We start from the raw sequence: 24418 nt of genomic DNA, 5'->3' as shown, positions 1-24418 counted from the left end.
TTGCAAGCTTCCACAGGGCTATCGCCACTCGCTTCTCAACTGTGAGGGCTGCTCTCATCCTGGTATTCATGCGCTTCAGGGCAGGGGAAAGCAAGTCACAAAGTTCCATGAAAGTGCCCTTACGCATGCGAAAGTTTCGCAGCCACTGGGAATCGTCCCAGACCCGCAACACTATGCGGTCCCACCAGTCTGTGCTTGTTTCCCGAGCCCAGAATCGGCGTTCCACAGCATGAACCTGCCCCATTAGCACCATGATGCATGCATTGGCAGGGCCCATGCTTTCAGAGAAATCTGTGTCCATGTCCTGATCACTCACGGGACCGCGCTGACGTCGCCTCCTCGCCCGGTATCGCGTTGCCATGTTCTGGTGCTGCATATACTGCTGGATAATGCGTGTGGTGGTTGATGTGCTCCTAATTGCCAAAATGAGCTCAGCGGCCTCCATGCTTGCCTTGGTATGGCGTCCGCACAGAAAGAAGGCGCGGAACGATTGTCTGCCGTTGCTCTGACGGAGGGAGGGGCGACTGACGACACGGCTTACAGGGTTGGCTTCAGGGAGCTAAAATCAACAAAGGGTGTGCCTGTACATCAAGGAGTATTTCAGGCAGGACTGCACGGAGGGTTCCAATAAGAAATGGTGCACCAAAGTTATCGTTCTTATTGGAACAAGGAGGTTAGCCTGGCCTCTGATTGATACATGGCTAGATTAACCTCGCTGCGCCTTCTCTGTGACTGACTGCAGTGTGATCTAGACAGGGGAGGAGGAAAATGAGTCCAAAACAAATCTGGTCTATGTCTTGTTCTGACCCACTCCATCGATCCTTTACATCTTTGGCTGGCAGCAGACAAAAAAGGCGCGAAATGATTGTCTGCCCTTGCTTTCACGGGGGGAGGGAGGGTGGGAACGGGGTCCTGACGACATGTACCCAGAACCACCTGCGACAATGTTTTTTGCCGCATCAGGCATTGGGATATCAACCCAGAATTCCAATGGGCAGCGGAGACTGCGGGAACTGTGGGATAGCTACCCACAGTGCAACGCTCCAGAAGTCAACGCTTGCCTCGGTACTGTGGAAGCGCTCCGCCGAGTTAATGCACTTAATGCACTTAGAGCATTTTCTGTGGGGACACACACACTCGAATATATAAAACCGATTTAAAAAAAACAGACTTCTATAAATTCGACCTAATTTCGTAGTGTAGACATACCCTTAGTTTAATGAACTGATACAGCCTCACCACTCGCTTTTTCCTTTTAGTTAACATTCCTTTTAAGTTACAACTCTCTTGTATAGTACTTTAATGTATAGCATTTTTCATCAAAAGGAAACCGCTCTTCTTGGGGCCTGGATGGTTCAGGGAATTGGTGATGGAGCTGCTTACCTCGAGGTCACTGGTGTGACTCTAACCCAGCTTGGTTCTCACTGAAAGTTGTTTGCATTCTTTGTGTGAGATGAGCTTCGAGGGCTTCATCTAGGCCCCATAACGCAGGCATTCACTTCACCAATTCACTGACCTTAACCCCCCCCCCCCACACACACACTTGTTTGCAGTCTCAGGAGAGAGACCAAGGTCTGAGTGTTCCGGGCTCCTGTCTGAGCCCTAGAGGTGGTTCACTCCAGAACAGGGTGGTGGCTCATGGCTGCTGTGTCTAGCTTGAGAAAGATCTACCCTAAAACCCACTGGACTTCTGTTGACCTCAGTGGGCTTTGGATCAGGCCCAATGAGAATTCCACCCATGGGAGGGGAATAGAAATTACTCCAACCAGCATCTTTCAGCAACACTGAAAGTCACATGGTTTTTACTTTAAACACAGAAGGCTTGATTTTGAAGGGGGTGAAGCACCCACAATTCCACTGGGGTGAACACCAGCTGCAGATGTTCAGCCCCTCTGAGATACAAGCCCTGGCTCCTTTTACTTTTATCCGAGGCTTCCCAAAAGGAAGCTGCCTTCTTTGCTGGGTTAAACTGCTTCGCATTGAAGTCTTCCCTTATTTTTTCTCGCTGTCCCTCTTAATAATTTTTCTGCTGATTCCAGTGGCAGATTTGCTAACCAGTGTGATTCTGTTGATAAGACACCGGTTCATCACCAAGGTTCCAGCTTCTAGTAGTTCTCAGTTAACTTCCAACCTATTTTTTTTTACTCCTGAGATGAAAAAAGGCACGAATGAGGAAAGTAATTATTTCACCCACACAGGGTGTGCGTGGGGGGTGGGGGGGGGGGAGAGAGGAGGTGTAATGTATGTGCATAGCTTTTTTTACTAGCAGGCTGAAGTCTTTGCAGAATGACATTGCTGAGGCCTGCTCTGAGAAAGGACCTCCTGTTCAAGTCATAAGCACAATAGCCCCCGCTCTCAGATCTGGCCTAGCTGACTCCAGGGTAGCCTTGCAGATATGGACCAAAGATGTGTGTCCTGGAAGCCAAGGTCAAGTCAAAAAGTAATGCAAAGGCTCAAGGCTTTTGAAGGTCTGAGATCTGCACAGCCCTTGGATGTATAAAGAGGGGAGTAGTGAGTCCAAATATATGGCATTGGTGAGACTGATACTAGAATACTAAGTCCAGAACTCGTGTCAACATTTTAAGAAGGATGTCCAAAAAATTGGAGAAGGTGCAGAGAAGAGCCACAAAAATGATCAAAGGCTGGAGAAAGTGTCTTACAGTGAGAAATTTAAGGAGGTCAATTAGATTAGCTTTAGCAAAAAGATCATGCAGTGATAGGGTTATGGTGTATAAGCATCTTCACAGGAAATGTGGGATACTAAGGGGCTGTTCAGTTTAGTGGAGAAAAGCATAACAAGAGCCAATGTCTAGAAGTTAGTCAGACACATTCAAGCTAGAAATAAGGCCTACATTTTACCAGTGAGGCTGCTTAACCATTGGAACAAACTACCAAGGCCAATGGTGGATTCCTCCTCTCCTAGTGTCTTGAGATCAAGACTGGATGTCCTGCTGGAAGATCTGTTTTAATCAAATGCAAGTAGTCATGGGGAACCCCAAAGAACTGTCATGGATCAGAGATTGACTAATCACCCCTGCTCTGTGTTTTCTTCTTTCCACATGGAACGTAGTTAATAGTGGGCTGCTCCACGGACGCATATTAGGGCAGGGTTTATTTGAGATACTTATTCATGATCTGGAAAAAGGAATGAACTGTGAGGAGGTGAAATCTGAGGAAAGAGATGCTTCTCAGTACATATCTTCACTGACAAACTGTGAAAGCCAGTCCAGATCGGTGCAATCCATGTCACTAAGCCCTGGTCTACACTAGGACGTTAGGTCGAATTTAGCAGCGTTAAATCGATGTAAACCTGCACCTGTCCACACAATGAAGCCCTTTATTTCGACTTAAAGGGCTCTTAAAATCAATTTCCTTACTCCACCCCTGACAAGTGGATTAGCGCTTAAATCGACGTTGCCGGCTCGAATTTGGGGTACTGTGGACACAATTCGATGGTATTGGCCTCCGGGAGCTATCCCAGAGTGCTCCATTCTGACCGCTCTGGACACCACTCTCAACTCAGATGCACTGGCCAGGTAGACAGGAAAAGAACCGCGAACTTTTGAATCTCATTTCCTGTTTGGCCAGTGTGGCAAGCTGCAGGTGACCATGCAGAGCTCATCAGCACAGGTGACCATGATGGAGTCCCAGAATCGCAAAAGAGCTCCAGCATGGACCGAACGGGAGGTACGGGATCTGATCGCTGTTTGGGGAGAGGAATCCGTGCTACCAGAACTCCGTTCCAGTTTTCGAAATGCCAAAACCTTTGTGAAAATCTCCCAGGGCATGAAGGACAGAGGCCATAACAGGGACCCGAAGCAGTGCCGCGTGAAACTGAAGGAGCTGAGGCAAGCCTACCAGAAAACCAGAGAGGCGAACAGCCGCTCTGGGTCAGAGCCCCAAACATGCCGCTTCTATGATGAGCTGCATGCCATTTTAGGGGGTTCAGCCACCACTACCCCAGCCGTGTTGTTTGACTCCTTCAATGGAGATGGAGGCAATACGGAAGCAGGTTTTGGGGACGAAGAAGATGAGGAGGAGGAGGTTGTAGATGGCTCACAGCAAGCAAGCGGAGAAACCGGTTTTCCCGACAGCCAGGAACTGTTTCTCACCCTAGACCTGGAGCCAGTACCCCCCGAACCCACCCAAGGCTGCCTCCTGGACCCAGCAGGCAGAGAAGGGACCTCTGGTGAGTGTACCTTTTAAAATACTATACATGGTTTAAAAGCAAGCATGTGAAAGGATTACTTTGCCCTGGCATTTGCAGTTCTCCTAGATGTAGTCCTAAAGCCTTTGCAAAAGGTTTCTGGGGAGGGCAGCCTTATTGCGTCCTTCATGGTAGGACACTTTACCACTCCAGGCCAGTAACACGTACTCGGGAATCATTGTAGAACAAAGCATTGCAGTGTATGTTTGCTGGCATTCAAACAACATCCGTTCTTTATCTCTCTGTGTTATCCTCAGGAGAGTGAGATACAATTCATGGTCACCTGGTTGAAATAGAGTGCTTTTCTTCAGGCGACACTCAGAGGAGCCCATTCCTGCTGGGCTGTTTGCCTGTGGCTAAACAGAAATGTTCCCCGCTGTTAGCCACAGGGAGGGGGGAAGGTTGAGAGGGTAGTCACGCGGTGGGAGGAGGCAAAATGCGACCTTGTAACAAAAGCACATGTGCTATGTATGTAATGTTAACAGCAAGGTTTACCCTGAAAGAGTGTAGCCACTGTTTTATAAAATGTCTTTTTAAATACCACTGTCCCTTTATTTTTCTCCACCAGCTGCATGTGTTTCAATGATCACAGGATCTTCTCCTTCCCAGAGGCTAGTGAAGCTTAGAAAGAAAAAAAACGCACTCGCGATGAAATGTTCTCCGAGCTCATGCTGTCCTCCCACACTGGCAGAGCACAGACGAATGCGTGGAGGCAAATAATGTCAGAGTGCAGGAAAGCACAAAATGACCGGGAGGAGAGGTGGAGAGCTGAAGAGAGTAAGTGGCGGGCTGAAGACAGGACTGAAGCTCAAATGTGGCGGCAGCGTGATGAGTGGAGGCAGGATTCAATGCTGAGGCTGCTGCAGGACCAAACCAGTATGCTCCAGTGTATGGTTGAGCTGCAGCAAAGGCAGCTGGAGCACAGACTGCCACTGCTGCCCCTCTGTAACCAACCGCCCTCCTCCCCAAGTTCCATAGCCTCCACACCCAGACGCCCAAGAACGCGGTTGGGGGGGGTCTCCGGCCAACCAGCCACTCCACCACAGAGGATTGCCCAAAAAAAAGAAGGCTGGCATTCAATAAATTTTAAAGTTGTGAACTTTTAAAGTGCTGTGCTTAAAGTGCTGTGTGGCATTTTCCTTCCCTCCTCCACCACCCCTCCTGGGCTACCTTGATAGTCATCCCCCTATTTGTGTGATGAATGAATAACGAATGCATGAATGTGAAGCAACAATGACTTTATTGCCTCTGCAAGCGGTGATTGAAGGGAGGAGGGGCGGGTGGTTAGCTTACAGGGAAGTAGAGTGAACCAAGGGGCGGGGGGTTTCATCAAGGAGAAACAAACCGAACTTTCACACCGTAGCCTGGCCAGTCATGAAACTGGTTTTCAAAGCTTCTCTGATGCGTACCGCGCCCTCCTGTGCTCTTCTAACCGCCCTGGTGTCTGGCTGTGCGTAACCAGCAGCCAGGCGATTTGCCTCAACCTCCCACCCTGCCATAAACGTCTCCTCCTTACTCTCACAGATATTGTGGAGCACACAGCAAGCAGTAATAACAGTGGGAATATTGGTTTCGCTGAGGTCTAAGCGAGTCAGTAAACTGCGCCAGCGCGCCTTTAAACGTCCAAATGCACATTCTACCACCATTCTGCACTTGCTCAGCCTGTAGTTGAACAGCTCCTGACTACTGTCCAGGCTGCCTGTGTACGGCTTCATGAGCCATGGCATTAAGGGGTAGGCTGGGTCCCCAAGGATACATATAGGCATTTCAACATCCCCAACAGTTATTTTCTGGTCTGGGAATAAAGTCCCTTCCTGCAGCTTTTGAAACAGACCAGAGTTCCTGAAGATGCGAGCGTCATGCACCTTTCCCGGCCATCCCACGTTGATGTTGGTGAAACGTCCCTTGTGATCCACCAGAGCTTGCAGCACTATCGAAAAGTACCCCTTGCGGTTTATGTACTCGCCGGCTTGGTGCTCTGGTGCCAAGATAGGGATATGGGTTCCGTCTATAGCCCCACCACAGTTAGGGAATCCCATTGCAGCAAAGCCATCCACTATGACCTGCACATTTCCCAGGGTCACTACCCTTGATATCAGCAGATCTTTGATTGCGTGGGCTACTTGCATCACAGCAGCCCCCACAGTAGATTTGCCCACTCCAAATTGATTCCCAACTGACCGGTAGCTGTCTGGCGTTGCAAGCTTCCACAGGGCTATCACCACTCGCTTCTCAACTGTGAGTGCTGCTCTCATCTTGGTATTCATGCGCCTCAGGGCAGGGGAAAGCAAGTCACAAAGTTCCATGAAAGTGCCATTACGCATGTGAAAGTTTCGCAGCCACTGGGAATCGTCCCAACACTATGCGGTCCCACCAGTCTGTGCTTGTTTCCCGAGCCCAGAATCGGCGTTCCACAGCATGAACCTGCCCCATTAGCACCATGATGCATGCATTGGCAGGGCCCATGCTTTCAGAGAAATCTGTGTCCATGTCCTGATCACTCACGTGACCGCGCTGACGTCGCCTCCTCGCCCGGTATCGCTCTGCCAGGTTCCAGTGCTGCATATACTGCTGGATAATGCGTGTGGTGTTTAATGTGCTCCTAATTGCCAAAGTGAGCTGAGCGGCCTCCATGCTTGCCTTGGTATGGCGTCCGCACAAAAAAAGGCGCGGAACGATTGTCTGCCGTTGCTCTGACAGAGGGAGGGGCGACTGACGACACGGCTTTCAGGGTTGGCTTCAGTGAGCTAAAATCAACAAAGTGGGTGTCTTTACATCAAGGAATATTTCAGGCAGGACTTCACGGGGGGGTTCCAATAAGAAATGGTGCATCTAAGTTATCGTTCTTATTGGAACAAGGAGGTTAGCCTGGCCTCTGATTGATACATGGCTAGATTTACCTCGCTGCACCTTCTCTGTGAGTGACTGCAGTGTGACCTAGAGGAATGAGTCCCCTAGACAGGGGAGGAGGCAAATGAGTACAAAACAAATCTGGTCTATTTCTTGTTTTGACCCACTCCATCTATCTTTTACATCTTTGGCTGGCAGCAGACGGTGCAGAAGGACTGCATGCCATCCACATCTCATGGCTGCTCGGCAGAAGATGGTACAGTACGACTGCTAGCCATCCTCATCTCTTGCCTGCCTGGCAGAAGATGGTACAATACGACTACTAGCAATCCTCATCTCTTGCCTGCCTGGCAGAAGATGGTACAGTACGACTGCTAGCAGTCCGTATCGCCTGCCCGCTCACCATAAGACGGTTCAATAGGACTGACTGCAGGACTAAAGAGAATGACCTGGTCAAGTCACTCCAAATTTAGTCCCTGCGCCCATGTCTGCCCAGGCGCTCCCAGCCGACGTGGCCAGGAGCACTTCGGACACGACGAGGACGACTACCAATCGTATTGCACCGTCTGCTGCCAGAAGGCAATGGGTTGCTGCTACTGTGCAGCAAAGCCGTACCGCGTCTGCCAGCACCCAGGAGACATAGGGTGATGGTTACCTGAGCGGGCTCCATGCTTGCCGTGGTATGGCGTCTGCACAGGTAACTCAGGAAAAAAGGCGCGAAATGATTGTCTGCCCTTGCTTTCACGGAGGGAGGGAGGGAACGGGGGCCTGACGATATGTACCCAGAACCACCCGCGACAATGTTTTAGCCCCATCAGAGTGCTCCATTGTGACTGCTCTGGACAGCACTCTCAGATGCCTGATCGTTTGCCATTGCTCTGACGCCGGGAGGGGCGCTTACAGGGTTGGCTTCAGGGAGCTAAAATCAACAAAGGGAGTGGCTTTACATCAAGGAGTATTTCAGGCAGGACTTCACGGAGGGTTCCAATAAGAAATGGTGCACCTAAGTTATTGTCCTTATTGGAACAAGAAGATTAACCTGGCCTCTGATTGATACATGGCTAGATTTACCTCGCTGCACCTTCTCTGTAAGTGACTGCAGTGTGACCTAGAAGAATGAGTCCCCTAGACAGGGGAGGGGGGGAAGCAAATGAGTACAAAACAAATCTGGTCTATTTCTTGTTTTGATCCACTCCATCTATCTTTTACATCTTTGGCTGGCAGCAGACGGTGCAGAAGGATTGCATGCCATCCACATCTCATGGATGCTCGGCAGAAGATGGTGCAATAGGACTGCTAGCAGTCCGTATCGCCTGCCCGCTCACCATAAGACGGTTCAATAGGACTGACTGCAGGACTAAAGAGAATGACCTGGTCAAGTCACTCCAAATTTAGTCCCTGCGCCCATGTGCGACCAGGAGCACCTCGGACATGACGATGACGGCTACTAGTCATACTGTACCGTCTGCTGCCACAAGGCAAGGGGTTGCTGCTACTGTGTAGCAATGCCGTACCGCGTCTGCCAGCACCCAGGAGACATAGGGTGACGGTTACCTGAGCGGGCTCCATGCTTGCCGTGGTATGGCGTCTGCACAGGTAACTCAGGAAAAAAGGCACGAAATGATTGTCTGCCCTTGCTTTCACGGAGGGAGGGAGGGAACGGGGGCCTGACGATATGTACCCAGAACCACCCGCGACAATGTTTTAGCCCCATCAGGCATTGGGATCTCAACCCAGAATTCCAATGGGCAGCGGAGACTGCGGGAACTGTGGGATAGCTACCCACAGTGCAACACTCCGGAAGTCGACTCTAGCCTCGGTACTGTGGAAGCGCTCCGCCGAGTTAATGCACTTAATGCACTTAGAGCATTTTCTGTGGGGACACACACACTCGAATATATAAAACCGATTTCTAAATAACCGACTTCTATAAATTCGACCTTATTCCGTAGTGTAGACATACCCTAAGGAAATAATTATCTTACATTTCTCCGTGGCTTCCCCTTATCTCTCTCCCTTTTCTTCGGACCTTGGGCAGTCTGTCAGCCACAGGGCTTGATCCTCCATTGCCTGGCACCTTGGGTAGTAAATCATTTTAATCTCTCAATCCAGGCTGAGTGACTCTTTGTAAAAGAGATGCTCTCACTCCAACAGAAGTTGTGGGCTTGATGCAGAAACTACAGGCTGAGGTTCTCTGGCTTTGGTATGCAGGAGGTCAGACCAGATGATCCTTAAAAAAATAAATAAATCTGTGAATCATTTACACCTGAGTACAGGCAAGGAGATGCCTTTGTTCCATCCCTGCCTCAGCCAAGGGGTCATAAACCCAACCAATCTGGCTCTTGGGGAATTCCCTGTGCATCTTAGCTCCTCCTCCTCACTTTCCCAGCCTCACAGTTCTGGGTGGATGTTCCCAAACAAAAGTGGGTCTGGCCAGAGCATCTTTGGGTATGTCTACACTGCAGTAAAACACAGTCAGCTGGCCCATGTCAGCAGACTCAGGTTTGTGGGGCTTAGGCTATGGGGGACTGTTTATTTGCGGTGTAGACGTTTGGGCTCTGGGACCCCAAGATGGGGGAGGGTCCCAGAGTCCAGGCTTCAGCTCGAGCCCAAACATCTACATGGCAATTAAATAGACCCGTATTCTGAGCCCCATCAGCCTAAGTTAGCTGATGCTGGACAACTGTGGGTGTTTAACTGCAGTGTAGACATACACTTAGTGCAACAACTCTCTTACGGCCACAGGGAGCAAGATGCAAGTTAAAGCAGCCTCAAGGATGCTCTATTTTACTCCAGTTCATACTGACCTTGGAAAGCTATTAAAAAAACAAACAAACAAAAAAACCTACAACAAGGTGCCAAGCCATGGAGAATGTGACGAACTGCCTCTAATCTCAAGACCAGTATCAATCTCCCTGCTCCTTGAAATCCAAGTCCTCTATAGTCCTTTTGATGTTAAATGTGTGACAGAATTCATTATGGTGCGTGGATCAAGGCTACATCTGCATTTCAGCTGTGTAATGTTTGAGGTGAGTCACATGGGTAAGGAAGCAAAGTGGTCTCTCTCCTCCATACAACAGCTGTTGTCCCCACTACCCATCTACCTCTGGAGTTATTTCCCAGTTCGCTCTCCTGAGACATAGCATTACGAACTCCCCTTTGATTGCGCCTGCGCCTTACTCAGCCTAAAGTAGTGGTTCTCAAACTTTTTTTTGTACTAGTGGCCCCTCTCACATAGCAAGTCTCTGAGTCCGATTTCCCCCTCCCCCCATATAAATTAAACACTTTTAAAAAATATTTAACACTATTATAAATGCAGGAGGCAAAGTGGAGTTTGGGGGTGGAGGCTCACAACTTGCAACCCTCCACGTAATAACCTGGTGATCCCCTAAGGGGGTCATGACCCCCAGTTGGAGAACCCCTGGCCTAAAGCTTGGATCCTGATTTGCAGGTCAGTTCCCCCCGCCCACTCCAGCTGGAGGTGTCAGCCTGAATTTAGTGCACTGTCAGCCTTTATAGTCGTCTTTTCTTATACATGTTACGGAAACAACCAATGAACCTGGGTCCAAAGAAGGCCAAAATTTCCCTAATGTTAAATATCTTTTTTGGAGCAGCTCAGTTGGGGGGGGGAGGCGGGTATGTGTACTGTGTGTTTTTTTGTTTTTTTTTTAAACTGATTGCACCTGTGTCTGCGCAGGACCCAGCTGTGCTGGCTTTCTCCCCATCCCCCAGAGGCTTCTATGTTGTGACTTCCTCTACCTTTTTAAAAAGTCTTCCTCTACCGTTTTAAAACATAGGCTATTGTTTTTCTGGCCTAGAAGCTGCTGATGAAGAATTGCCGTCTGGATGCAAATGAACTCTTCTCGGTGGTCACATTCCACCTAACTAAAATGCTTCACAAATGTAAGAATTTTCCACCGAAAACTGAATCGATCTTCAATCCTGGCTGGTGCTTTCTGTTTATTCCATACTATTCCTGTCCTAGGGTAATATTACATCCTCCTGCTATTAATCCCTGGAACCTAGGGCTTGCAGGTGGACAACACACAGCAGACCATTGCTAGTGGTAGTTTAATTTTCCAGCTTCTATAACACTGAAGGCCAAAATGAGTCCATTTGTGGAAGAAGGGTGATTCTTTGATTTGGGTCAGTACTGGATTTCAGTACAACACCACTCTCAGCCCTGGTAGGTGCTACTCTTGGCAGTCTGGAGCTCGGTGACACGCACTAATTTTGAGAGAAGAAAAGGAGTACTTGTGGCACCTTAGAGACTAACCAATTTATTTGAGCATAAGCTTTCGTGAGCTACCACTCACTTCATCGGATGCATACTGTGGAAAGTGTAGAAGACACTTTTTTCATGCTTTGTTTGTATAAAAAGATCTTCTACACTTTGCACGGTATGCATCCGATGAAGTGAGCTGTAGCTCACGAAAGCTTATGCTCAAATAAATTGGTTAGTCTCTAAGGTGCCACAAGTACTCCTTTTCTTTTTGCGAATACAGACTAACACGGCTGTTACTCTGAAACCTGTAATTTTGAGAGAGTGTTCTTTGCTTGTGGACAATTACACACTAATCACAGCAGGAATCTGAGCATGGCTAAAGTAAATGGCCTGGCATTTGCTGCCCAGTAAGTAATGTTTTTTGATTTGTTAACATTATATAGAGCATTTAACCTCTACCATAAAAGTTCAAGTGTTCTCCAGGGGTTCCCTTTTTTTCTTTGGCTTACACAGCAAAGGCAGGAATTAAATCCATGGCCATCGGCTGTTTACAATTAGAAGAAAATTGCCCTTTTATTTGTTGATCACCCAACCTATTCAACAGCACCAAGATCAGCTGGGAGTAGATGCTGCTTCTCCAGAGGCCTGATCCTGCTAGGTTCAGAGAGACCCTGACCAGGGTGCTGAGCACCATCAACTCCAATAGACAGTGGGCTCCTCAACAGGAGTTCAGAGTAGCAGCCGTGTTAGTCTGTATTTGCAAAAAGAAAAGAAGTACTAGTGGCACCTTAGAGACTAACCAATTTATTTGAGCATGAGCTTTCGTGAGCTACAGCTCACTTCATCGGATGCATACCGTGGAAACTGCAGCGTCATTAGGAAACCTAGGGATGAACTGATGTTGAGCACTTGTACTCACTATTCTGACTCAATGGCAAAGGGGAGGGAGAAATTAGCATGCAGACGAGCATAGGTTTTGGCTGGGACCACAGCTCAGGAGTGATAAGTTCTAGCCTGAGTCGTACGGCACAGATCCATCATCGTCATCCGTTAACTTGACATTCAGATGTCCTGGGTGTTTACTGGCACATCAGTATTGTAGCCTCTATCGCTAACCAGTGCTGCATGAAATAGGGGTGATAGGCTATTCGTTATCGTTTGTATTCCAGTGGCACGGACATGCCTCTGATGAGATCAGGGCCCCATTGTACTGGATGCTGTACAGACACATACTAAGAAATAGTCCCCTTTCCAAAAGGTTCTTAATCTATATAGACAAAACAGATACAGGTGGGGTACAGGGATTATTAGGGTTCCCAGATAGAGGACTAAAGTGCGGAGACATTAATGGCTAGATTTTAAGAAGTGCTCAGCACCCGCAGTTGGGGACAGATTTCCAGAAAACTCAGTTCCTAAGGTTGTCTTTACCGCAGCATTAACTCAGGTGTTGTCCCCAAGTCCTGTCTCACCGCACACAAACCCTTTCTCCCGTGTTTAACCTCAGGCCAGATGGCCTGTTTGGGGGTGTGAGTTTGAGTCCAGATGCTGCTTTCACTCAGGCTGGTAACCTGCCGACTTTTCCGGAGAATGCAGCCACGCCCACCTGAGTGTTGATCGTCCACCAGGGCCTTCCCATTGTCTCCTCCACCCACGTGCCCAGAAGGACGGAAATTCTCCCGTTATTTGCTGGGAAAGAATGTTAGGGTGGCTCAGCTTACTACAAAGCTGAAAACCCTGGGCTCGGCCCCCAGCAATCCAAGCGACACATGCAGGATAGTGCAGCACCAGTGAGGCACGGTAGTTTGGATAGGACTTTGCAATGTAGCTACTCACCCAAGTCAACTCTGCAGAGAGGGACATGCCATAAGTGACTGGCCCAAGGTCACAGAGGAAGTCTGTGGCAAAGTCAGGGTTTGAACCCAGATCTCCTGAGTAGAGCTGGTTGGAGGCATGCGTGCTCTCTCTCTCTCTCTCTCTTTCTCCCTCCCCCCCCCCAATGAAAATGCCAGTTCATAGAATCAGAAATGTTTCATGGAAATGGTTTGGGTTTGAACAAATCATGGGCCCAGCCTGGTGGGCTGCTAAGGATCTTGGACTTCCTGTCCTTGGTTCAGCCAGGAGGCCTATCAGGCTACCTGCTGTGGACCAGGTGCCTGGGTGATAGCAGTTGGCACACAGGATGGCATACTCTGGCCCTGGCTTAAGAGTAGGAGAATCGTGAGATTCTACTCTGAGACAGGTAAGGGCAAGAGGCCAAACACCTTTAGGGATGTTCTCACAGAGACGGGATAGGCTGCTAGCTGCATCTCTGCTCCCTAACTTTAGACACTCACTTCAGAAATTCTTGGGTCTGTCTTTTGCACCCAGGCAGAATAACTCAGTGCTGCACTGGGTCACATTCACCATGAGACCTTCTCTCCCAGAAGCCTCTGCAGGAATGCACATGGCCAGCGGAGGGGAGCTGATACAGTGCAACACGGCGCTGGCTCACTCCAGCATTAAACTTTAAGAGTGGTGGGGAAATATTTCCCCTTCATACATAACCCCTTCTGTGCAGTGAAATGCCATTGCTGGGAGTGTAAATGAGGTTGGACCTTCTGTATTTCTTTAATCCCTATCTTCATGTGCTTGCTTCAACTCTGTGGCCAGAGATTCTTTGCCCAGCTGTATTTGTGGTGAGCCTTCTAAGGAGGAGGAAAATCAGAAAAGGAGGGGAGTTGGGCCCTAGATCTTTGTCCACAAGCTTTTCTTTCCAGTGATCAGTCCTTAAATAAGGAAGATAAAGCTTTGCTGCTTTTTCCTTTCAACCCTAGACTGGTTTGTGTTTTTGAGAATCTCTTCTCAGGCCAAAGGGTGAGACTTTTTAATCCTTTCTAGATCCCCAGCTTCCAATGCAACACAGAGCACCAGAGCATGCTGAGAGGGTTGCATATTAAATCTATTCTGTTCTGTTCCATATAGGTTCTTATACCATGCTCATCCCCATGGTATCTGAGTGCTTTCCAGTAGTGCATTGAGCAACATGTCTACATGTGTGATTTGGGGTCTCATCCTCTCGCTAGGGCAAGAAGTGTGTGCATTTGAGTCTTATTTTGTTCAGGTTTTTGTAAATGTACCTGTTGCTATGTAGTTATGTTGGAGAAGGCAAATGCACCTGGCACTTGGAGCAGAACGTGGTGAGTTTTTGATGGTCCTTAGTTCCTGGAGTTCATTCCACAGTCTGGGACCAGCCCCCTGAAAAGGTCCGTCTGCTGGACAGACGAGTTTGACCCTCATTGCAGAGAGTTCCATTGTGCCAAAGCAGTGAGATTGTCAACACTAAAGTCCTCTAAGGTCACATTTAAGTTTATGAAAAAAATGCCTGCTCTATGTTCCTTCCTCAACCTCTGAGCCCAGGAGGGTTGGACTTTTGGTGCTGAGGTAGCTGGCCTTGTAGGCAGAAGGGTACAAACACTGTAACAATGCAATTAAAAGCAATCTCTACGGTTTGCAAAGCATTTCAACATCCCTGGGATGGGAGGCGCTATGGGAACACATCTAGCAAAAAACTAGATGGGTTGGGGCTGCCTGCTTTTGAATTTCCCCCACTTTAAAGAAAGGCGCCGGCTGCTGTAGATAGATCCCTAACATTTCCTCTGTGCATTGACAGGAGGATAAGGAAATTCCTCTTCTGTTTCAGACAAGGAATCTGCAATTGGACCCTTCTGCTTCGATTCACCTGTGCTGCATAGGGAGTCTCATAGGGTGAAATCCTGGCCCCAAATGGCAAAATGCGTATTGATTTCAGCAGAGCCAGGATTTCCCCCAGCAGGGGTATTTGTACTATACAACATGACTATAGATCTTAATAGTGACGGGCATAGTAGAAACATCTCAGATCGACAGAAAACTGGCTGGAGTTGCATTGCAGATCGATTTATTTTCTTCATCCTCTTGTTGCATCCAGAGATATGATGAACTGGGGCATCAGGCTTCATCACCAGTAAAGTTGAGAGCTTGTGGGCAGATCCTGAGCTGGGGTAAAACGATGTAACTGTTGACTTCAGTGGACTTACACGGGGATTCACAGCAGTTAAGGATCTGGCCCTCAAGCCTAGCTTCATCCGTTAGCACTTTGATACCACGGTAATTGACGAACTATAAATATTTAAGACAGACATAATAATAACAGGCTGTGTCATCAATTAACTAATGACAGCTGCAAGGAAATGTCAGATAAAAATAACCTATAATGGCATACGGCTTTCTTCTTAACCCCCTTCCTTATCCCTCTCCCCCCCCACACCTCCTGAAATGATCCGCATCAGGACACCTCATTTTTAACGGTAATAATGTGGGAGCTGTAACATTTCGTGATTAGCCCTGATCTGTTTCCAGATTGCTCCAGATTTACAATCATGCAAAAGCAGAGCTGGTACCACCCAGAGGGCCGGATGCACAGGCCACTTTCGGGTGATGAGGTGGAATATGTCCTGTAGTTTCTATATGAAGTTTATTTAATCCTCTTGGTGACGTACACCAGCTGTTGCTATTGCAATAATGTGTCTTACTGGGGGAGAACAAAGCAAGCACACGCACCCCGGGGTAGAGGACAGCTACAAAAATGATTGTTTATTACCTAGCTTAGGAGCCCCAGTCCTGGATCAGGGTCCCATTGTGCTGTGCATTATATAAACATGTAACACCAAGATTGTCCTTGCCCCAGAGATCAATTATTAAAGTCTTTCTTTAGCTGATAAACAAACAATACCTTGGGTGAAATCCTGGCCCTAATTATGTCAATGGTAAAACTTCCAATGACTTCAATGGGGTTAGCATTACAGCCCACGTATTTTAGGGCTTCCCTACACAGGACGTTGGTCCACAGCAAGCCAGGGTGTGAATCTACTGCACGCTAGCTTGCCGTGGAGTGGTGTTCCACATGGACATTGCTCTACAGTGCACTAAAAGTTCTGCAGTGCACTTAGCAGTGTCCACATGGGATGTTTAGTGTGCAGGAAGCTAGTGCGCTGTAGATTCACACCCCGGCTTGCCAGGCACTAATGTCCTGGGTAGACAAGATACCCATCCCTGTCAGGTTGTAGTAGTGTCCTGATTGTACAGACAGAGCCTGCATACCTCAGTTCACCGACGCTGCAGTCCCTTCTATATTCAGCAAAGTGCTTAAGTCCATGTTCAGGCCCCATTATCGTCAATGGACCTAAAGTTAAGCACGTGCTTGAAGGTTGTGCTAAATAGGTATGGATTTAAGTGGGTGCTTAAGCGTGGGGCTAGAGAGGAGTTGACTGGCCCAAAATCACATAGTAGGCTTGAGGCAGAACTGGAAATGCAGTTAGCTATCCTGAACACAAGCTGGGTGAATAATTGGTCTTCTAGTTTAATGGCAATTCTGCCCTCCCTGCCCCCCTCCCCCCACAAAAAAAATCACTTCGGGTTGACCTGAATATAAATTTTTAAAAAAATTTTGGGGAATTGAAGAGTTGAATAAAAACTAATTTGGGGCCCAAAAGAAATGTGTTGTTTATATTTTGAGCATTCTCATTATGATTTCCTCTTTAATAAAATCAAGGACATTTCTAAAAATTAGTTTTTGTTTAGAAAAGGTCATGAAATGTATTGACTTTTGGGGGGAATTTTATTAGTGTTGGTTTTTTTTGGGGTTTTTTTTTGTTTTGTTTTTTACTGAAACAATTTGCTGAAATCGACACAAATTTTATGAAACTTTTTGGTTGACCTGAACCTGCATTTTTCACCCCAAAAAGGTTTCGGTCAAAATTCACCCAGCTGTCCTCCTGAGTCCCAGTCTGGGGAATTAATCACAAGATAGCTGTTCCTTGTGGCAGGGAACATGCTCTGGAGGTGGGAGAGGTCACTGTAGAAGTTTGAGTCTAGAAATTTTTCTTAACTTTTCATCCGTATTCTAATTATAACTCTGAAGTCTTTATATAAAACAGCAAGATGGATGAGCTAAGGCTTTATATTGCTTTTTGATTAAGTGGGCACAGAGTCTGATTGACACCTCGGCAGTTTATTCTTTATCTCTTAAAGTCCCGGCATTGCTGGATTGTCACATTTTGTGCCAGGTCCTTGAGTTCAACCTTATCACTTTAAACCTCTTCCTTCCCCAGTCCTCTTTGACCTTGGGATTGAGAATGGAGCACAAGACGTGACATGCTGTTCTGAGCACTAAAACAATGAGCGCTTGTATTTAACATGGATACTGTCTTTTATTCCAGCATTACATAACACACAAGAGCCTGATGTAAGCTGTGGCTTGCCACTGCTTGATGTGCCACTGGAGGCTGGAGAGGAAGGAGGGGATTAAGGCAATAGCCTATGATTTGGGAGACATGAGTTCAAATCCCTGCTCTATCCCGGGGACTTCCTGTGTGACCTTGGGCATGTCACTTAACCTCTCTGTGCCTCAGTTCCTGATCTGAAAAATGGGGATAATACCTTATCCCTACCTCATAAGGGTGTTAGAGACTGTGTGAGGTGCTCTGGTACTGGGGGCTATCTATGTACCCTAGATTGATAGAGTCCTGCCTTCTTAGAAGTCTTGTGAGTTCTTTGGGGGCAGGGACTGTCTTTGTTCTGTGCTTGTACAGCGTCTAGTGCATTGGGGTCCTGGTCCACGACTGGGATTTTTAGGCCCTACAATTATACAAAAATGGAGGATGGTTTTGTAGCCACACTCCACATCATTACATAACAGCAACTGCTCCACATATAAATTGGTATAGCCAGTCTGGGACTATGGGGATCTCTCAAGAACCTCCTTTTATGTTAATATCATTATTATACAGGTTACAGAAGTGCCTGCAAGGATTTCGGAGTTTTGCGCACAGAAAGGAAGATGCAGTTCCTGCTCCATTGAGCTCACAAACTCAAAAGACCAGCAACAGATGAAGGAGGGCGGTGGGAGAAAAGCACAAACTAGATGTGGTCAAAACTTTTCTTCTCTGAACACTTTTTTGATGAAAGTCTTTAAGAAGAGAATGAAAATGTTCACAACAAACTTTTGTTTCCAGTGACATTTTCTGACCACCCCCAGTGATTCAAAATATTTTCATTTAATTTCAAATAGGAAATGTGTTTCCTTTCAGTTTTCAAAAACAGAACAAAAAAAACCAACCAAGCAGATATTTTTGCTTTTCAGTTTTGCAGGTTCTTTTTAATCTCCTTTTTTCCCACTGGAAGAAGAAGAAAAAAGGGAAAGAAAAGGGAAAAGAAAATCAATAATTGAAAACAGAAAATGTACTGGCTTTTGAAAACTGAAACAAAATAAATTTTTTATTTTCATTTCATTGGAAACTTCCATGAAAATCAGTTAATAAAATCAATTTAAAAATGTTTCATGTAAAATACTTGTTTTTCTACCAGCTCATATACATGCACAACAATTAAATAAGTATTCACTCTCTCTATCTGCCCCTCTACCCAGTAATCGTTAGTTGGCTAATTTTCTGTAGGCATCAGGGTAGAAGTGGATCTTGAGGAGGGATCTGAAGGAGAGGGCAGAACAATTCAATGATGTCATCCTATGTGCAATAGGAAGTAATGAAAGAAAGCACAAGGATAATTGTGGGAGAAACCGACAGACTGCTAAGGATGCAATTACTGGTGGTGGAGTGGAGGTGAGGCAACATGAGATGAGTGTGGTTGTGGTCCCTTTAATTAGTTTGTGAGCCATGTAGTGGTGCTAACTGAGTCCTGTGTTTTAGAAGCCACCATTAACCAGCCAAAGCAGCTGGCTGTATATAGCAAGGTCTTACATGTTTGTGGATAGTTAGTAAACATGGTTACTTGGAGTCCAACTGAATGGTGGTTATCATTGTATAAAAGAGGTACTCCTGGGGGAATTCTGCAACAAAAAAATTAAAAATTCTGCGTGCAAAATTTTCAAATTCTGTAAAATTCTGCATATTTTAGTTGTCAAAATAACACAATATCATCATACCAGTTTCAGTTATTTTTGATCATTTATTTCAAAATACCTGTCAGCAAGTACATCTGTAACAATACAGACAACAAACAATATTCAGGAAATGTTTTTTGACAAATGGATTGCTTACTTGACATATTAATACAGAAGTCTGAGTAATTAATTTTAAAGTACACTCCAGAACCATATTTCCTGCACCCCTCAGAAGCAGTGCAAAAGCTTGGAGGAGTTGGGGTTATGGGGAAGCTGAGGGAGAGGGAAGTAATTGCTGGGAAGGAGCCAGGTGTGAACTTGGAGGGTTGTTGGGTATGGGTGGGAAAAGCATGGAGCAGGATTTTTTGGGGGGATGGGGAGGGATTGTTAGGGGCTTCCCCCATGCAGATCCTGGCTTGCCTCTCCCATTCAGTCAGCATATCTGCCTTTACCCCTGATGACCTTGCATGCCCTGTCCACATGTGGGGGTGGAGGGACACTCCCCCATCCCCATGTGGCCCTGCACCCCTCCCACTGTCTCCATGTGTCTGTGACCCCACTCAGCCTGATCCTGCATCTCCATTCCCATTCAGCCCCTGTCCCAGTCTATCCTCCCCAACGAGCCCTTATGAGCCCCTGTCTGACTTCCCCAGTAGTCCCACGCTGTCTGTCTCCCTTTAGCTCCTGTTTCCTGACCTGGCTCAGCAGGCACTGTGAAAAAGCCAGGCTCTTTCTCTTCCCGAGCTGGCCTGGAGCTGCTGCTCTGGTCTAGTACCCCCTGGTGGGCAAAAGGCAGAACTGCAGCAACTTTCCAGCAGAAGCTTTTTTTCTGCACAAAAATATAAATATGCTTGGCTTATTAATTATGCATGTGTGCAGTGGTGCAGAATTCCCCCAGGAGTAAAAAGCAACAGACACAATAAGTGGTGGGTGGGGTGTGGCAAGCAGAGCTGGGAAGGGCCTAGAAGGTGAAGATAAGATGAAGCCTGATGTGATGACAGCCAGTGGAGGGATCCAAAGAGAGAGGTAAGAGAGATGGGCAGGGAAGATGACTGTAGCAAAGATTTGATAGTTTGCAAAGAGGACAGGACAGGCTGTTCTCCATCCCAGCTTCCCAGTCCCGATGCAGTCTTTATCAACTAAGAGAAATTGCAAAGGTAGATGACTTAACATCCTGCTGTTGAATGCAGCAGCCTTTGTAAGGGATTAGCATGTTGATAATTAACAGATTTCAACTTTGGGGAAAAAACACTGATTTGTTTATAACACTCATTTGCAAATAAATTACCTTCTGGTGGGTGTGTTTTCTTTATGAAAAAAGTTTGCCTTTTTTATTTTTAACTCCAAAATTTATAGTAGATGGCAGTTCAGACTGTTCAGCTGTTGTAATTTATATGAGCTGTCTTGAATTGGATCAACAAGATGGAACCCAGGCTGAAATGCACAAGATTGTAATGTCTGCTCACAGGATTCATGCTTTTCAGTCATCTCTGCCTATCTCTTTCCATGGAACCCAATCATGTAATATCTGAGCACCTCATAAACATGGCTGAATTTATCCTCACAATATCCCTGTCAGGTAGGGAAGTATTACCCCCAGAGGTAGGAAACTGAGGCACAGAGATTTAGTGATAAGGACACATGGATCTGCGGGAGAGCCACACATAGAACTCAGTCTCCTTTTCACTGAGATCTATCAGCCTTATTCTCACTTACTCTGATCTCTTTGTGCTGCTTTGGCAATGTAAAGGGGCCTTAAAGTGGAAATAAACTGCAGGTACGCCCCTGTAAGGTGCCTTTACACAGCCAGTGTACTGTAAAGGTGGCAGCCACTTAGCATGCTGACCAGTCATGTCTCATTGTTTTTTGTGTTCCCCTCCTCTGTTTGTGGTACCAACCCATTTTCTCTTACCTTATATTTGTAAATTTTATAGGGCAGGAACCATCTCTTTGTTATGTTTATACAGCACCTAGCAGGCCGGGGCCCTGCCATGTACGCTCTACTCCAGTACAATAATAATCAGTGTAAATGAGAATAAGACCCCCTGATTTCAATGGAGCTACTCCCATACTTAAAGTGAAGCATATTTGCCAGATTAGGACTTTAATTCCCTGGAATTCTTAAGCTTTGTCTACACAAACATAAATGTGAAGACATAACATAAACGTGCTCACACCAGTTCCCTGAGACACAAGCTATACTGAAAATAGCACTGTTATGCAGGTATAAATGCACCTATGCTAGGGCTTACACTAACATAGCTGTGTTGTTAAAAATAATCACCCCTTAGCCAACCTTGCTATGCCAGTATGAGTTTTAAGTGTAGCCCAGGCCTTGGTAAAAGTGGATAAACAGTATCTAATTTTCCACATCTTTCTTCTTTCTAACAGCCACTGGTGTTTGGCTGAATAAAGTCAAAGGGTTTTATATTAATGTTGGAAGTGGGTTGAAATGTAACATTTATTTACAAAAAAAAAAGTTACAAACCATTTTTCACCATATTTTTATGCCTCATTAAATTGTCTTATAATTTCCTAGCCAGAAATATCCTGATGTGCTTCTCATTGTACCTTGCTAAAATGGAACTTTTCTCGTCGATATTATCATCTGTTTAAAATACGTTTAACTGACAAATTCTTCTTTTCCCCCCCTTTCCTCCAGGGAATGAATAAATAGCTCATAACAAAGTGGGTTTTTTTTTGTTATTCAAATTAGGCTTCTTTCCCCAGCCGCAAATACCTTTCTCCTTGCAAACTGTATTTTTGACAATAACTACCTAGAGCCTTCTGCATTTTCTTCATGGACAAGCATTCTAACCAAACACGAACTAAATAAAAATCCCATTTAACTAGAACCCATTCTGCATGCAGCAGCAATAATCATTTAGAGATGCACATAAAAGGGAATATGTTGTTGCAACAGCGTAATTGGTTAATTTATATTGTGCAGGAGAACTATCTTTTGGCATTGACAGAATAAGCTTTCACTTGTAGGCCAGATGGCTACTGATTAAAGATGGGCAAACTATTTCCAAAATAAAGGGAGGGTACTGGTGAAGATGGAGATTTGCCGTCTGTCCACTAATAGTTCTGGTATTTTACTACTTGCTAACCACCTGTCCACTGCTAAGGCCTCCTACACATGCTCATTCTCAAACCTAACACCCACTGAAATATTAATGTTTTGCACACACACATATATAACACCTTTCCTTGCAAGAATCCTCAAGTGCTTTCGAATAATTAATTAAGCCTCACTGCAACCCAGCAAGATATTATCCTCATTTGACAGATTGTTAATTGAGGTACAGAGAGGTCAAGTGACTTGACTGATCATGTACAGGAAGTTGGCAGCAGAACTGGGGTTAGAACTAGAGCTGTGAGGTAACTGGAATTTCTATCCCATGGAAATGTTTGCATTTCTGAGGGTTTTTTTCTCTCACTGTTCTGAATTGGGTTGAGAACTTGGAAATGTGAAATTTTCTGTGGAATGAGATGTTATGAAAATGTCTGGGGTGGGAAGCCTGCCTGCTGGTCAGGCTTTCGGGAAACCATTGTTTTGTTTTGATAACGCTGAAACCTTTCGGTCAGATAAAGTCAAGGCAAAATGTTTTTATCATTTCATTTAATTTTGCTTAAACTTTTATATTCTAATATTTTTGCCATTATATTATGTCCATAGGTGAGTGAGTGCTGTTCATATACCAAACCCTAGGACATTTCATATACTAAACTCTGGGTCATTTCCAGTTCAGAACAAAAACACATTTCAAAATATCGGAGTTTCCCATGGAACAGAAATTCCATTTTCCCACCAGCTCTGAGTTACCCTGTTACAATGGGGCAGCAGCTCCCAGGGCCCCTACCCCAACTTAACAATCAACTGAAGTCGATCCCTTTGGTGTTTTCTACATCCATTGCCTACTCCAGTTGAATTCTTGGCAGTTGGGAGCTCTTCCTAACTCGAGTTCCTAACAAGCTGAAGGAGGGCACGGCATTGGCATAAGTGCTGTCAATTGACTCACATGGCCTATGGTTCGGTATACAAACACTCCTCAGGAACTACAGTCGTTAGCTTTTATGCCCAGAGCTGAGTTTCTTACTGCCTGCCTGCAAGAGGGGGGAAAAAAAAAGAATGCAATGCTGAAAATAGTTACGGAGACTGATATAAAGGCAGTAATACTAACATAGATGGTGAAACCAATGGCTATAATTCACTGGAGTTTGGCAAGCTAATAGAATTTCGCATAGTAAAACTAACCCCCCCCCCCCCAGCCTAGGAAGTGTGAATACGTTTAGCAATTGCCTGGTTGTCATTTATCATTCCAAGACTCAATATAAGGAGAGCTTTCAGCTGCTGCTGGAACTGCTCGGGGTGGGCAGGAGCAGGAGAAAACGGAGGTCATGTGTTCCTAACTAATGGCCATCCTGTACTACCACCAGATCTCTGAATATCGCACAGGCCTGCAAGCAGGGGTAGGCTGGGTGCAGAACGACGGGAAGATGAACAGCATTCTCACCAGCAGCAGAATTTCAGTCCCTTTCCGCAGGGCTTTTAGTCCCTGATTTATGAACCAAGGTTTCCAGACAACTCCCCACCCCCAGAGCAGTAGATTCCGATTGGCAGAGACCTGGGCAGGTGGGAGGGAAAGGGGGATATCCTTTATCCTTTATAACCACATCCTCTATCACCCGTGTGACCGGTTAACCCCTCATATGCTAGGGCTTGTGGAGATCCTCCCTACTTTGTCGCAAGGGGCATGTGGGGCAGTGTTTGCCCAAAAGGAGGGAAATATCCTCTGTTGAACTCACGGGAAGAGAAACTTTTCCCTTTCTTGGCTGGGTGTTGTCTCAGCTGCAGAGTGGAGAGGAGTCCCTTTAGATCAGGCTGATACATGGGAAGAGAAGAATGTTCTGTTTCATCATACTATATTGGTGGTTTGCTCCGCTGGGCTGTGACACAGAGGGAAGCCCTGACTGTGGTGAGATAGAGAGAGAGGCTGTTGATGCCAACCCAGAAGAAGAGGGCTAACTCTGTCATTCCTTGTGTATTTTGATTATGAAGCCATTTGGAGCTCTGGGGTGGATTCTACAGAAAGTTAAACTCTTTAAAAGTTTAAAAGTTAAACTTGCAAGCAGTGTCCGTCATCTTATCTTGATCCAGCCATGCTTAAACATTGGCTGCTGAACCCCTGGGAACTGGAAATTGGAACATGAA

General features: G+C 46.2%; 1 protein-coding gene across 2 annotated transcripts in view; it reads left to right on the top strand.

Moving 5' to 3' along the window:
- Positions 1 to 24418, top strand: part of CFAP58 (cilia and flagella associated protein 58) — a 450792-nt gene that overhangs the window by 134073 nt on the left and 292301 nt on the right. The window lies entirely within an intron of this gene.

This window comes from Lepidochelys kempii, chromosome 7, assembly GCF_965140265.1.
Source record: "Lepidochelys kempii isolate rLepKem1 chromosome 7, rLepKem1.hap2, whole genome shotgun sequence".
Classification (NCBI taxonomy): domain Eukaryota; kingdom Metazoa; phylum Chordata; order Testudines; family Cheloniidae; genus Lepidochelys; species Lepidochelys kempii.
This window is presented reverse-complemented; position numbering and strand designations above follow the sequence as displayed.